A 15746-nucleotide genomic window follows, 5' to 3' on the forward strand; every position below is an offset into this window, starting at 1 on the left:
AGTAGATGCAAAAAGAGCATTTGACAAAATTAAACACCATCCATGATAAACTAACAAACCACCGAACCACCACAACAACTCTTGGCAAATTAGGGATGGAGGGGAACTTCCTCAACCTGATAAAGTACATCTATAAAAACCCTAAAGCTAACGTCATATTTAATGGTGAGAAACTAGAAACTTTCCAATTAAGATCAGGAATAAGGTGAAGATGTCCCCTTTCACCACTCATTTTCAACATTGTACTGTATGTCCTAGCTAATGCAACAAGGCAAGAAAAGAGAATAAAAGATAGATTGGGAAGGAAAAAGAAATCTTCTTTGGTGAGGTGTTTGTTCAGATCTTTTGCCCATTTTGCAGATGGCATGATTGTCTATGCAGAAAATCCCAAAGAACCGACAGAAAGCCCTCCTGGAACTAATGAGCAATTGTACCCAGGTTGCAGAATACATGATTAATATACAAAAGTCAATTGCTTTCCTATATACGAACAATGAACAAGTGGAATATGAAATTAAAAACACAACACCATTTACATTAGCACCAAAAAAAAAAACTGAAGTACTTAGGAATAAATCTAACAAAATACTTAGCTATATGAAGAGGTATATGAAGAAAACTACAAAATGTTGATGAAAGAAATCAAAGTAGTCTAAATCAATGAAGAGATATTTCATGTTTATTTGAAATTCCTTAATGATATATGATGTTTAACATCTTTTCATATGCTTATTTGACATCTGTAGATTTTCTTTGGTGAGGTGTCTGTTGAGCTCTTTTGCCCATTTTTAAGTTGGGTTGTTTGGTTTCTTATTGTTGATTTTTAAGACTCATTTATATTGTTTATTTATTTATTTTATTGAAATGTAGTCGATTTACAATGTTGTATTAATTTCTGCTGTACAGCAAAGTGATTCAGTTATACATATATATACATTCTTTTTAAAATATTCTTTTCCATTATGGTTTATCACAGGATATTGAATATAGTTCCCTGTGCTCTACAGTAGGACCTTGTTGTTTCTCCATCCTGGATGTAACAGCTCACATCTGCTAACCTCAACCCCCCACTCCATCTCTCCCTCAACCCCCTCCCCCTTGGCAACCACAGTCTGTTCTCTATATCCATGAAGACTCATTGATTTTGGATACATGCTTACAGCATCTTTATTCATAACTGCCAAAAACTGGAAGCAACCAAGATGTCCTTTAAAAGGTAAATGGATAGACAAATTGTGGTACATCCATACAATGAAATACTAGTGATAAAAATAAATGAGTTATCAAATAACAAAAAAGACATGGAGGAATCTTAAATGCATATTGCTTAGTGAAAGAACCTAGTCTGAAAAGGTTACATACCGTATGATTCCAACTGTATGAAATTCTGGAAAAAGTAAAACTATAAGGAGAGTAAAAGATCAGTGCTTGCCAGGGGCACAGGGGCTCTGGGGCTCAGAATGAAGAGGAGGGGCACAGGGGATTTCAGGGCAGTGAAAATATTTTTTATGATACTGTAATGGTGGATACTTGTCACTATACATTTGTCAAAAGGAAAGAACGTACAACGCAAAGAGTGAACCCTAATGTAAACTATGGACTTAGTTAATAATAGCATATCAATATTGGTTCATCAGTTGTAACAAATGTACCGCACTAATGCATGATGTTAATAATAGGGGAAACTGTGTGTATTGGAGGGGTGGATATATGGGAACTCTCTGTATTCTCTGCTCAATTTCCTGTAAACCTAAAACTGTTCAAAAAATAAAGTATTTAAAAAAATGAAAACACATTAGTTCTTTGGAAAATGTCACCCACATCATCTTCATCATCATTGCCATTGATCTTTGTGTCCTTTGAACCTTTGATAACCCATGAATGAGAGAAATTCTGTGTTACATTTTGTTTCTCTCTTGCCAGGCTTCACTGCTTTCAGTTCCTCAAAAACTGTCAAGCCATTATTAAGAAATCAAAGCAAGCAGGAAGTTTTAAATGACTCCACAAATTCGGGTGAGCCTCTACCACATGTTAGGCCAGGAGACAGCTTCCTAGTTTGGCCCTATAATATCACTCGCTCCCTTTACTTGGAAAATTGCTAAATGCTGCTACTGGACAGACGCCCTGCTGCTAATACAGACTGACTCTATAAGCCCCAGCCTACTGAGCTGTCCAACTATGAGATGAACTGTTATTTATTTATTATTATTTTTATTATTATCCTTATCATCCTCTAACATATTTTGAGGGCTTCCTGTGAACTGGGCCCTGCTGAAGCATTTTGTGTGCATTTTTATCATTTAATCTGCATGACAGCCCTAAACAGGGACTCTATTATTATCTCCATCTTAGAGATGAAGAAGCTGAGACTCAAAAGGCGAAGTGAGAGGACAGCATTACCTTGATACCAAACCCAGACAAAGACACTACAAGAAAACTACAGACCAATATCTCTTATGAACACTGATACCACAATCCTCAACAAAATAGGAGGAAACCGAATTCAACAGCACATTAAAAGGATCATACACTATGACCAAGTGGGATTTACTCTTGGAATGCAGACTTGATGGTTCAACATATGAAAATTTATCCATGTAATACATCACATTAACAGAAAGAAGGAAAAAAATGATCATCTCGATTGATGTACAAAAAGCATTTGACAAAATGCAACACTCTTTCATGATAAAAGCACTCAACAAATAGGGAATAGTGGGAAATTACCTCAACATAATAAAGGTCAAATATGAAAGGCCCACAGGTAGCATCATACTCAAAGGTGAAAGACTGAAAGCTTTTCCTCTAATTTCAAGAATAAGATAAGGATACCTGCTCTTGCCACTTCTATTCAACAAAGTGCTGGAAGTCCTAGCCAGAGCAATTAGGCAAGAAAAAGAAATAAAGGCATCCAAATTCGAAAGGAAGAAGTAAAATTATCTCTGTTCACAGGCAACATGATCTTACCTGTACAAAATCCTAAAGAGTCCATGAAAAACCACAACCCTCTTAGAACTAAAAAATAACATTCACTAGCAAAATCATAGGACACAAAATCAACACACAAACATCAGCTGTGTTTCTATATGCTCACAATGAACAATCTGAAAAGGAAGTTAAGAAAATAATTTCATTTACAATAGCATCAAAATGAATAACATATTTTGGGATAAATTTAACCAAGGTGGTAAAAGATGTGTACACTGAAAACTACAAAGTGCTGCTGAAAGAAATTAAAGACACAAATAAATGGAAAGACACCCTGTATTCGTGGGTTGGAAGACTTAATATTGTTAAGATGTCATTACTACACAGCAGGATCTACAGATTCAAAATCCCAACAGCAGTTTTGGCAGAAATAGAAAAATCCATCCTAAAATTCATATGGAATCTCAGTGGACCCCAAATAGCCAAAATACTATTGAGAAAGAAAAGCAAAGTTGGAGGTCTCACACTTCCTGATTTCAAAACTTACTGCATACAAAGGTACAGTAATCAAAACAGTGTGATACTGACATAAGGTCAGGCACATAGGCCAATAGAATAGAATAGAGAGCACAGAAATAAAACTTTGCATATATGGTCCAATGATTTTTGACAAGGGTGCCAAGATTATTCAATGGGGAAAGAGCAGTATTTTCAACAAATGATGCTGGGAAAGACTGCAAAAGAATTAAGTTGAACTCTTACCTTACACCATGTATAAAAATTAACTCAAAGTGGATCAAAGACTTAAACAGAGTCTAAAACTATAAAACTTTTAGAGGAAAGCACAGGAGGAAAGCTTTATGACATTGGATTTGGCAATGCATTATTGGATATGATACCAAAAGCATAGGCAGCAAAAGTAAAAATAGATAAATTCAACTATATCAAAAATTAAAACTTCAGTGAATCAAAGGACACAATAAACAGGGTGAAAGGCCATCTAGAGAATGGGAGAAAATAGTTGCAAAACACAAATCTGAAAAAGGGTTAATATGAAGAATATATAGAGAACTATAACTCAACAACAACAACAAAAAAGAACCCCCAAATAACCTGATCAAATATGGGCAAAGAACTGGAATAGACATTTCTCCAAAGAAGATATATAAATGTCCAACAAGCATATAAAAAGATGCTCAACATTACTAGTCATTAGGGAAATTCAAATCAAAACCACAGTGAGATACCACCTCATACCCATTAGGATGGCTACTATCAAAAACAAACAAACAGCAACAGAAAATAACAAGTGTTGGCAAGGATGTAGAGTAGGGGAACACTTATGCACTGCTGAGAATGTAAAATGGTGCAGCTGATATGGAAAACAGTAGAGCGGCTTCTCAAACAATTTAGAATAAAATTATCATATGATCCAGCAAGTCCACTTCTGGGTATATACCCCAAAGAATTGAAAGCAGGAACTTAAAGAGTTATTTGTACACTCATGTTTATAGTAGCATTATTCACAATTGCCAAAAGGTGGAAGCCACCCAAGTGCCCACTGACCGATGATTGGATAAGCAAAATGTGGTCCATCCATACAGTGGAATATTATTCAGTGTAGGAGGAAGGAAATTCTGACACATGCTACAACATGGATGAACCGTGAGGACATTATGTGAAGTAAGTGTCACAAAAAAGCAAATTTTGTATGATTCCACTGTGTGAGGTACATAAAGTAGTCAAGCTCATAGAAACAAAATAGAACGGGGGTTGCCAGGAGCTGGGGAAGGGGAAACGGGGAATTGTTGTTTAATGGGTACAGTTTCAGTTTTGCAAGATGAAAATTTCTGAGGCTGGTTGCACAACAATGTGAATAACTTACAACTACTGATCTGTACACTTAAAAGTGGTTAAGACGGTAAACTTTATAGGTATTTTACCACGATTTAAAAAATGGCTAAGATGAAGGGACTCACTCAACATCAGGATGCTGGCCCAGGGCAATGTCAGGGTTTGAACCCAAGTCTAATTCCAAAACTTGTACCTTTGATTTGTACCCTGTGATTTTCAGAGTAGAGAGTGATTTAATAATGAGAGAGGAGACAGGCAGGACCTAATATACAAAACAAGTGCATTTTTTAAGGCTCCTGCATTGAAAATGTCTTTAAAAAGTATATAGTGAGTCCATAAAATATTGAGACGTTTAAACTTCTATTAACAATGACCATCTGCTCTGACGACCCCTGTGCTTTAAGGAAGCCTCCTCGGGAAGCTGACTTAGTTATGACATTGCCCTGAGGTTCACTGACATTGTCGCTGAGGTTCGACGTGTACCTGGAACCGTCCTTTGGAGCTAGGTTTCAACCTTGCATCACCTGGCACTGGGAAGCCCCATCTCAGACCATAACCTCCCACTCCCGGCCTTCCTCATCCTCTGTCTCGTCCTCTCCTTGAGTCACGTAGCCTTTGCTCCCTGTTTGCTCCCTATGGGTAATGCCCTATGCTCACCCAGCCTGGGCCCTGCTCAAGCTCACCAGCTCCTTCAAGTCCATCCTGGCCCCCAAACCCTCCTGCCACCCTCACACTTCTGTCCTGAGGCTGGCCCAGTGCCCTTTGGGCCCCCCAGCCAGCAGGTCCCTGCTCTCAGGCTTTTCATTCTACTTTGACAACAGCCTCCTAGGTCTTCACCTCCTGCACCTGCCTGCATCCTCCGTCTGCTTCTCCCGACCCTCCTCCATCCCTTTACACGGCGCCCTCTGCCCAGCAGGCCCACCTGTGCGGCTACATCCATGGGCTGATGGGCTCCTTGTGTCTGGTTTCTGGTTGGGTTTGGCCAATGGGGGGGTTAGAGATCAGAGCAGGGAGGAGAGAGCTTGGGGTACTTACTCCCCTGGCTTCCATTCTCTGGGGCCACACAGCTTCCCTCAGAGGACTCTACCCAGCCCTCGGGGTCTCCGGGTCCCAGGAAATGCCCCTGCCCCTCACCCCTCAGCTCTGGGGGTGGGAACAGTCCTCACTCATACTAGCTCTGGGCCCTGCACTATCCTTTGTGGTTTCTCTGAGCCCTGCCCACTCCCTATGGAGTCCCTTCAGGAAACTCCCCTCCATCACTCCACACCCCTGTGAATGTGCCTTCAGCTCCCTGCCAGGACCTGGACTTCCCAGGCATGGAGAAGCTCCTAGATGGGAACCTCAAGGCTTCTCCTAGCTGCCAAGGGCCTCCGGGTGGTCCTGCCTTCATCCCACCCTGGTCTGGTCCCTCTCCTCAACCATCTCCTCTTCTGCATCCTCACCTTGACAGTGTAACTTCCGTCTAACCTGTGAACGTGCTCACCACCCCCTCGGCCTGGAAACGCCGCCCCTTCCCCCTTCCTTTCCTTTATTGTCAAATGGCTTCAAGAGGTTCCTCTCCCGCTGGGTCCTCAACCCACTGCCATTGCCCTCGGGGGCCTCCTCGGGCTCTCGGCCTCCCTGTGACATGTGACACAGTTGTCAGAGAGAGGCACGTGGCCTGGTGGTTCAGGGGTTGGGGGAGCAGGGCAACGTGGTGGTTATTAGACTGGGCTCGAGTCCAGCTCTCCTACTTCCTAGCAGGGTGACCTTGGGCAAGTGATACCTCAGCTTCCTCATCTGTAAGGTAACAAAAGGACAGTCTTATAAGCTACTGCTGACGTATAAATGATATAATACATACTAAAGCACTTAGAAGAGAACATAGGGCAAATGGGAAATGTTCTCTATTATGAGCAAGAGGATGGGCTCTGGAGTTAGAAAGCCTTGAGTTCAAGTCTCACCTCTGCTACCTTCCAGCTGTGCAGCCTGGGGCATGGTTCTTTGCTTCTCTTTGGTTGCTCCCTGAGCAGCAAAAATGAGTTTGATAAGCTGGGCTTCGTAGGATTGACAAAAGGTACTGCTTGGTGACATGTTCAAAGGAGTGGGATAACATTTTTGAAATTAACTTGTGTGTGTGTGTTTGTGTGTGTGTGTGTGTGTGTGTGTGTTTTATCTATTTCTTTTAACCTTTTGGTTCTAGGCTATCCCATCCCCCAGCCCCATCCCCCCACTGCCTCCAGAAAGGGATGTAGTGCAGAAATAGTAAAAAAAAAAAAAAAATGGGGTTTTCAAAAGAATAAAGATATGAGGAAACGGCCAGGCGCTGGTGAGACGACGGGTCTGGGATTGGAAGGAAAGAAGAAGCTTCTCTGCTTCCCCGTCAGCTGGATCCTTCCTCCCCGGTCTCCCCGGGAGAGCCCTGTGGACCGGCAAGGCCTCAGGAGAGGCTGGTCCTGAAATCAGACTGCCCGAGCGTGGTGCCCAGTGCCCCAGCCTCCCTCTGTGACCTCAGGCAGGATAATCAGCCTATCTGTGCCTCAACGCCCTCATCTGTGAAGTGGGGCAAACAACACTAACCTCCTAAGGATGAAATGAGTTAATACACTCGAAAGTGCCCAGAACAGTACCTGGCACAAAGCAAGCTGTCTCTGTGATGAATACCCTCAGCCTGGCAGCAGCTCTCTGGCTCCCTCACCTCTCTGACTGCTTCCAGGTCTCCACGCCGGGCTCCTCTCCCCTCAGATGTCCGTTTCCTCCTCACTCTGTCCATGGGCTGGGGCCACTGTGCCACCCCCTCGATTCGCAGGTGTGTATTTCCAACCCCTGGTTCATCTCCAGGCCCCAAACTGCCTGGCCGCTTCCGGGATGTTCAGGTGCTCACTCAACCAGTCCTGCTTCCTGCCCTCTTGGTAACGGGATTATCACCTGCCAGCTCATCCAGCCATCTTTCTCCGTGGCCTGTGGCATTGATCCTACTGATTCTTCCAGAAAGCTCTCAGACCAGTCCCAAAGCAACGGTCCAGTCAAGTGGTAGTATTAATGTGCTGGGCAGAATGGTCTCCCAAAGATGCCCATGCCCTGATCCCCAGAACCTGGGAATATGCTCCATGACGTGGCCAAAGGGACTGTGATGATGTCAAGGTTACTAATCAGTGCTCTTAAAAGAGGGAGACTAAGGACTTTCCTGGTGTTGCAGTGGTTAAGAATCCGCCTGCCAATGCAAGAGACACGGGTTCGAGCCCTGGTCCGGGAAGATCCCACATGCCATGGAGCAACAAAGCCCGTGTGCCACAACTACCGAGCCTGCGCTCCAGAGCCCACGAGCCACAACTACTGAATCTGCGTGCCTAGAGCCCGTGCTCCACAACAAGAGAAGCCACTGCAATGAGAAGCCCGTGCACCGCAACAAAGAGTAACCCTTGCTCGCTGCAACTAGAGAAAGCCTGTGCTCAGCAACGAAGACCAAACCCAGCCAAAAACTTTTAAAAAAATTTTTAAAAAGTGGGAGACTATCCTGGGTTATCCAGGTGGGACTAATTGAACTCCACCAGTCCTTATAAGCAGAGGACTTACTCTGGCTGTATTGGAGAGATAAGTGGTGTTTCTTGCTGGGCCCCCATTTAACAGCCCCAATGCTCCTCTTCCTGGGAAAGCACCAGGTCAACGTTTCCTCTTTACCCAAATCCCCCCCTAGATGGCAACACCTCGGTCTGTTGCATGAATGAGGATCACAAGAACATTCATCTCACATTTCACTGACAACCCCCATTCTCGATTCCACAGAGTGGAATTTCCCTAGCTTAGTCAATTATCTTGTTATCTCAGTTAACTGAGAATTTCCAATTTAGATATTAGATGTTCCCAAAGCTAAATTTACACTCAAAAAGTGAAGCTTCTGTTTTTAGAAGCTTGAGTCAGCTCAGTCTGAAACTCAGCCCCACCTCCACCGTCTAGCTGTGTGATTTGGGCCAGTTCCTTAACCTTTCTGAGTCCCATGTCCATGTCATCAAATGAGGACAATAATGATAATAGTAGTTCTCACCTTCACAGGATTTGTTTTGTGGATATAATTCTATAAATATATATACAGAACATACATAGATGATGTATAAAGCCATGTGAGATACAGTAAGTAGTCCATAAATGTATGCTGTAGCTGTTTGTATTATGTATGCTATTCAAAAGATTATGATCTTTCTTTCATATCACATCCATCAGAATGGCTACTATTAAAAAAAAAAGGGAAATAACAAGTGTTGGTGAGGACGCAGGGAAAGTGGAACCCTTGTGCCCTGTTGTGAGAATGTAACTTGGTGCAGCCACTATGGAAAACAGCATGGCAGTTCCTCAAACAATTAAAAATAAAATTATCATATGATCCAGCAAGTCTACTTTTGGGTATATATCCCAAAGAACTGAAAGCAGGGCCTTGAAGAGATATTTATACACCCATGTTCATAGCATTGTTTGCAACAGCCAAAAGGTGGAAACAACCCAAGTGTCCATCAGTAGATGAATGAATTAACAAAATGTGGTGAATCCACACAATGGAATATTATTCAGCCTTAAAAAAGGAAGGAAATTCGGACACATGATACAGCCTGGATGAACATGGACATTATACTCAGTGAAAGGATATTATACTCAGTGAAAGAAGCCAGTCATGAAAAGACAAATACTGTTATGATTCTACTTATATGAGATACCCAGAGTAGCCAAGGTCATAGAGACAGAAAGCAGAACGGTGGTTGCTGGGGGCTGGGATTGGGGGATAAGGGGAGTTGTTGTTTCATGGGTGCAGTTTCAGTTCTGCAAGATTCAAACAGTTCTGGAGATGGATGGGGGTGATGGCTGCACAACAGTGTGAATATATTTAATGCCACTGAACTGCACACTTAATAAAAGTGGTTAAGATGGTAAATTTTATGTTATGCATATCTTACCACAATAAAAAAAAAAAAGAAAAATGAGATCACGATCTAGCCCTTTCCTCTGAACGTTTCCTCTTGGAAGCCCTCCATCTGCTGGTGAGAAACTAGTCCCATCAATTGCTGTGCTGGGTACTGACCAATGAAATCAGCCGCCAGTTCCCAAACAGGGGACAAAACATTCCCTGAGGACTGGTGAGACCAAACAGGTGAACCCCCAGAGCAAGGAGCACTTGGGGAGAAGCCAGGGGTGAGGTGGGGGTGAGGGGGGAGGATGGGAGCACGACCCAGGCAGGAGGACAAGCGTGATGCAGATGGGGAGCCAGCAAGTGCACCCTCCCAGGCCTGTTTCATTCCGTGGATTTCCCCACAGAGAGTCCACCTGTCACCTTATGTCCCAAAATGCAGGTGTTCGCTTAGAATAACAGAAATGTGAATTACACAGGTACCATACTTCACCCCGTAGATCAGTGAACATCCAATGGGGGGTCAGCACCCTAGGCTGGGGAGGGAGTGGGAGACGGGCGTCCACTGCTGGCAGGACACCACATCCGGAAACCTCTGGTGGACAATTTGGCTATGCCCATCAGAGTTACAGCTGTATGTGTCCTTTGACAGAGCAGACATACCTGCACGTCCGTGAAATGATGCAAATAATAGGAGAATCCCAGCAGCCTTGTTTAATAATAATAAACAAGATTATGGTGTAGGCTCTGGTTCTTTTCTGAGAGGGAGCCCAGAACTGGCAGGGGCCAGGAAAAGGGACGAGAGTCATCCGGCTGGATGGGATCTGGGGTGTGTGTATGAGATCAGTCTGGCTTCACGACCCTCAGATCCCACGCTAGAAGGGCTGACACAGGCTGGAGAGATGGCTCCACCCATGAGAAAGGAGATGGCTGGCAGGACACTGATCACCGAGGGTGAGGGGTGGACACCAGCATTTCATCCCCCTGTCATGTCTGTTCTTTCTTTTTCTCTTCCATCTCCACCCTCGTAGCTGCAGCCCTGCGCTGACTTGGGCTGTCCTAGAGCTCAGTCTTCTAGGGATCCTAGGACTTCCCCAGGGTGGGACTGGGGGAGTCCCTGGGGAGGGGTAGGGTCAGTCAGCCCTTCATTGTTTACCCTTCGCTTCTCTTTTCCTCAAAACAAAGTTTATTGAAAGAATACACACACACACACACACACACACACACACACACACAAGCAGGAGTTCTGCTGATCAAGAACGGAGAGGGAGGGAGCACTGATGGTGGGGTTCTCAAAGTGTGGTCCTGGAGCCAACTCCAGGGGACTCCATTCCCCCCACCTGAACCTGGGGAGCATATAAATGTGAAGATTCCTGGGCCTTACCCCAAACCCACTGGGTCAGAATGCCTAGGAGTTCATGTTGAACAACCACTCTTAAACATGCGGAAAATCCAACAACCACTGGCTTTGGTGTTTCTTCATTCTGGAAGAACTGAGTCCCTTTCTCAGCAGAGTTTAAATAACAGCCACATCCAACTCTAAAGATTACAGTTTACAAGGCACATCAAATCATATAAATTATAACTTGCAAGGTTTAGCTGTGAAATGAGCAAGGCTGAGGCTTTTGAGCCATGTAAAATGGGAGAGGGGAGATTGTGAATAGAGCTCCTGATGGCTCGTCTGCACACAGCAGCCGGGATGTTCACTGGCAGGTCTCCCCCTTGTTTACAATCCTTCAAGCCTTCTTCCCACTGCTTTCAGATAAAGATCAAAACCCTTATGGTGACATGAAGGAGGCCGACTTGTCCCTTAGCCCTCCTCCTTCCCACTCTGACTTCTGGACGCCCTGGTTTTCTCTCAGTCCCTTGGGTTCACAATATGCTCTTCCACCCCAGGGCCCTTGCACATGCCATTCCCTTCTCCTATTGTCTAGTTAAGTCCTCCTTGTCTTCCATATTCCTTTCCTTTACAGCCCCAATGTTGGAATGGAATTAGTCACACCTTTGTGGGATCATTTGACTTATTTCTCTCTCTCCTGGCAGCTTCCTGATGGCAGGGACCATGTCCAGTTCTGCCATCACTGTACCCCTAGACTAGGCTCGGTGCTGAGGCTCTGGGTAAATACTGTGCAATGAATGAGTGATAGCAACAGTTATCACTGTTGACTATAAACAGTTCTCACTAGCCTGGCTATAAACAGGCTTCCTATTGCCTTAGGGAACCAAACTCCTTACAGGATATAGAAAAAAGTCTGGAGGGTAAAACCCTGCAAATATCAATATTGATATTTCCTTGAGCCAAATGATTACAAGTGACCTTTATTTTCTTCCTTATATTTTCCTTTCTCCCAATTTTTAAAAACAAGAAGCATGTAACTACCTTCCATAATCGGAAAGAGTAAATGATGTCGAAATACTATGATACCAATAGTCAAACAACATGTCAGCCTTGCTGATGAGTAGAAATCTTTAGAAGCATGACTGCCTATTCTTTAGGATTGATCCAAGCAAATAAACAATCTTTTTTATTTGCTAGATGTAACCTCTGGGTAAATGCAATGATGACTTTTTAGTAATATAAATCCCTGAATTTTTTTTTTTTTTTTTTTTTTTTTTTTGCGGTACGCGGGCCTCTCACTGTTGTGGCCTCTCCCGTTGCAGAGCTCAGGCTCCGGACACGCTGGCTCAGCGGCCATGGCTCACGGGCCCAGCCGCTCCGCGGCATGTGGGATATTCCCGGACCGGGCACGAACCCGTGTCCCTTGCATCGGCAGGCGGACTCTCAACCACTTCGCCACCAGGGAAGCCTAGTGACGTATTTCTTAAGCTAAGTCCGAGGAGCAGTAAGCAGTCAATTATTTATATACAATGAATGCAACTCAATTTCTGTCTAGTTAATAACTGTCCTCATTAGTTCCCTTTTCCAAATGGCTTATTAATGTCAGTGGATCCTCATCTCAACCCTGTGCACCTCTGAGGATTCTTCTCAGTCTCTGTTTTAGGAGACCATAATAATGATCATTGTGTCATTCACTGACCACCACATGCCAGGCTCTTTCTATGCATTTCTCACTTAATCCTCAGAATAAACCTGTGAGGTAAGAGGTTTACAGACAGGGAAAAGGAACTCAGAGTGATTAAGTAATTTGGTTGAAGTCACTCAGCCACAAAGTAGCCTAATGAGATTCAAACCCAGCTCTGTCTATCTCCAAAGCCTGTGCTTTTAAAAATTACTACAGTTTTCTAATATCATAGTCAGGTTCAAAACAGAGATCTCTGTCTCTACTTTAGCCAGACAGGAAATAAAACTACCCCAAATCTATGCCTTGTTAGGATAAAGAAGAAACAACAGTTCTTCTTCTTCTTCTTTTTCCTCCCACTTTGCACACTGAACAGATGTTCTGTGTCCTTGAAGGGAGACCATATCATGGAGGAGAATCTCACGGGGACGTTCATGGAGTTATCTTTAAATCTGTTGCGTTTACAATAAACATTCTCAGAAAACTAGGAATAAAGGGGGAAATTTCTCACTTGGTAAGAACATGTATAAATACCCTACAGCTAACCTCGTACTTAACGGTTAAAGACTGACTTTTTTCCCCTAAGGTCAGGAACAAGTGAATATAAGGATTTATACACTGCTCTTGTTCAGCAGAGTCCTGGAAGTCTTAACCAGGGAAATAAAGCAAGGAAAAGAAGATTCAAGGCATTCAGATCTCCTTTTCTGAAAGGAGAAATAAAATTGTTCTTATTTGCAGATGACATGATTGTTTATGTATAAAATCCCAAGAAATCTACAAAAGCCCTTATATAAGAAAGTACAGTTAAGGTTCCAAGATACCAAGAAGCATACAAAAATCAACTGTATATCTATATACTGTCAATGAACATGTGGACACCAAAATTAAAAATATAATACCATTTACAATCACTCAAAAAAAAAAAAGAGAGAGATATACTTAAGTGTAAATCTAACAAAACATGTTCAGGACTCGTATGCTGAAAACTACAAAACACTCATGAGAGACACTGAATAAATGGAGAAATATACCATGTTCATGAATTGGAAGACAATGTAGGAGTATATCAATTATTCTCACATTGTTATATAGGATTAAACACAATTCCAATCAAAATTACAGCATGATATTTTGTATATACAGACAGGCTTACACTAAAATGTAAATGGAAAGGCAAAGGAACTAGAATAGGTTAAAAATTTTTTTTAAAGAAAAGTGGGAGGAATCACTCTACCTGATTTAAGACTTACATAGCGACAGTAATCAAGGCTATCTCATAATGGTAGATCCATTATGACAAATAGATCCATGAAACATAATAGGGAACTAAGAAGTAGCCCCCATAGAAAGTATGGCCAGATTATTTTTGACAAACTTGCAAAAGCAATTCAATGGAGAAAGGATAGTCTGTTCAACAAATGCTTCTGGAACAACTAAATATCCACATGCAAGAAAAATGAACTTTGACCTAAATCTCACATCATAAACGACAGTGAACCCAAAATGGTTCATAGATTTAAACATAAAACTATAAAACACTTAGAAGAAAACATAAGAGAAAATCCTCAGGGTCAGGGACCTGGTGGCATGTTCTTAGACATGACACTAAAAGCATGATCTATAAAAGAAAAAATAACTACCTGGACTTCATCAAAAGTTAAAGCTTTTGCTCTGTGAAATACTCTGCTAAGAGAATGAAAAGACAAGCTATGGATGGGAGAAAATATTTGCAAACCATCTATCTGACAAGGGACTCATATCTAAAATACATAAAGAATTCTCAAAACTCAATGGTAAAAAAATTAACAATTCGATTAGAGACACTTAAAAGATATGAAGAGATATTTCACTGAAGAGGATATGCAGAAGGCAAACACGTACATGAAAAGACATTTAACATCACTATCGATTTGGGAAATGCAAGTTAAGACTATGATGAGATACCACTACACACTTACTAAAACAGCTAAAATGAAAAACAGTGTTTATGCTAATTGCTGGTGAGGATGTGTCTCATACATTGCTGGTGGAAATGAAAAATGGTACAGCCATGCTGGATAAGTCTGGCAGTTTCTTTACAAACCGAATCTATATAAACACATATGTTAATCCATGCAATCATACTCCTGAGCATTTATCACAGAGAAATAAAAACTTATGTTCACACAAAAACCTGTATACAAATGTTTATAGTACATTTATTTGTAATAGCCCCAAATGGAAACAAAATGTCCTTCAAAAAGTGAATGGTTAAACATAGGTGATACGTCCATACCGTGGACTATTACTCAGCAATAAAAGAACAAGCTAATAACCTAAATGGATGTCAAGGGCATTACAATGACTAAAAAAAAAAAAAAAAAAAATCGCAAAGGTCATAGATAAATGATGAAAATTATAGAGACGGAGAACAGATTAGTGCTTTTCGGAGCGTGGGGACGATGGTGGGAGGAGGAATTGTGACTATAAAAGGAGCATCACAAGGGACATCTCTGATGATGGAATACTCCTATATCCTGAGGGCCACACCCAAATCCACACGTGGTAAAATGGCACAGGACTCCACACATGCTTCGTGCCATTCTCTCTACCATTTGTGCATCTATAATTATTTCAAAATAAAGTTTAAAAAACTCTGTTGAGTGAAGTCTGACAGTGGTCTGCCTTTCACAGTCCTAAAGGGATTCCATTGCATTTCTCTTTCTGCTTCAATATTTTAATCCCTTTCAAAATGTTAAAAGGCTCAAAGCCACTGTTTTTATAATTCCTTACTTACAATTTCTTCCAACTTCCTTGGCTGTCAATGAGCTGGGACTGTGGACCAAGCCACAGCTAATTCAGAGAATGGAATGAAATGAAGTGAGAGAGCGCTGAGGCCATGCCCAGGGCTTACCCTGAGTTACTACTTGGAGGTACGGGGGCGGGGGAGGGCTCTGAGGGGCCCGTAGTCTCCAGAAGCTCTGGAAAGGGCGAGAGGCCATTGCTCAAGCTGGGCACTTCAGGTGGCCGTGGCTGCCAGACGCGGAGCAGGTGAAGGTCAAGCATCAGCTCTACGCCCACCTTCCAAA

The 15746-nt window shown here is 42.5% G+C and overlaps 2 protein-coding genes across 2 annotated transcripts in view; both read right to left on the reverse strand.

Moving 5' to 3' along the window:
• Positions 1-15746, reverse strand: part of LOC309808850 (forkhead-associated domain-containing protein 1-like) — a gene marked incomplete at both ends in the record, with an annotated part of 409265 nt that overhangs the window by 84196 nt on the left and 309323 nt on the right. The gene's annotated exons all lie outside the window — the stretch shown is intronic.
• Positions 1-15746, reverse strand: part of LOC309808031 (forkhead-associated domain-containing protein 1-like) — a gene marked incomplete at both ends in the record, with an annotated part of 92104 nt that overhangs the window by 76003 nt on the left and 355 nt on the right. The window lies entirely within an intron of this gene.

This window comes from Mesoplodon mirus (genome assembly GCF_964341445.2).
Source record: "Mesoplodon mirus genome assembly, chromosome: 7".
NCBI classification, from domain to species: Eukaryota; Metazoa; Chordata; class Mammalia; order Artiodactyla; family Ziphiidae; genus Mesoplodon; species Mesoplodon mirus.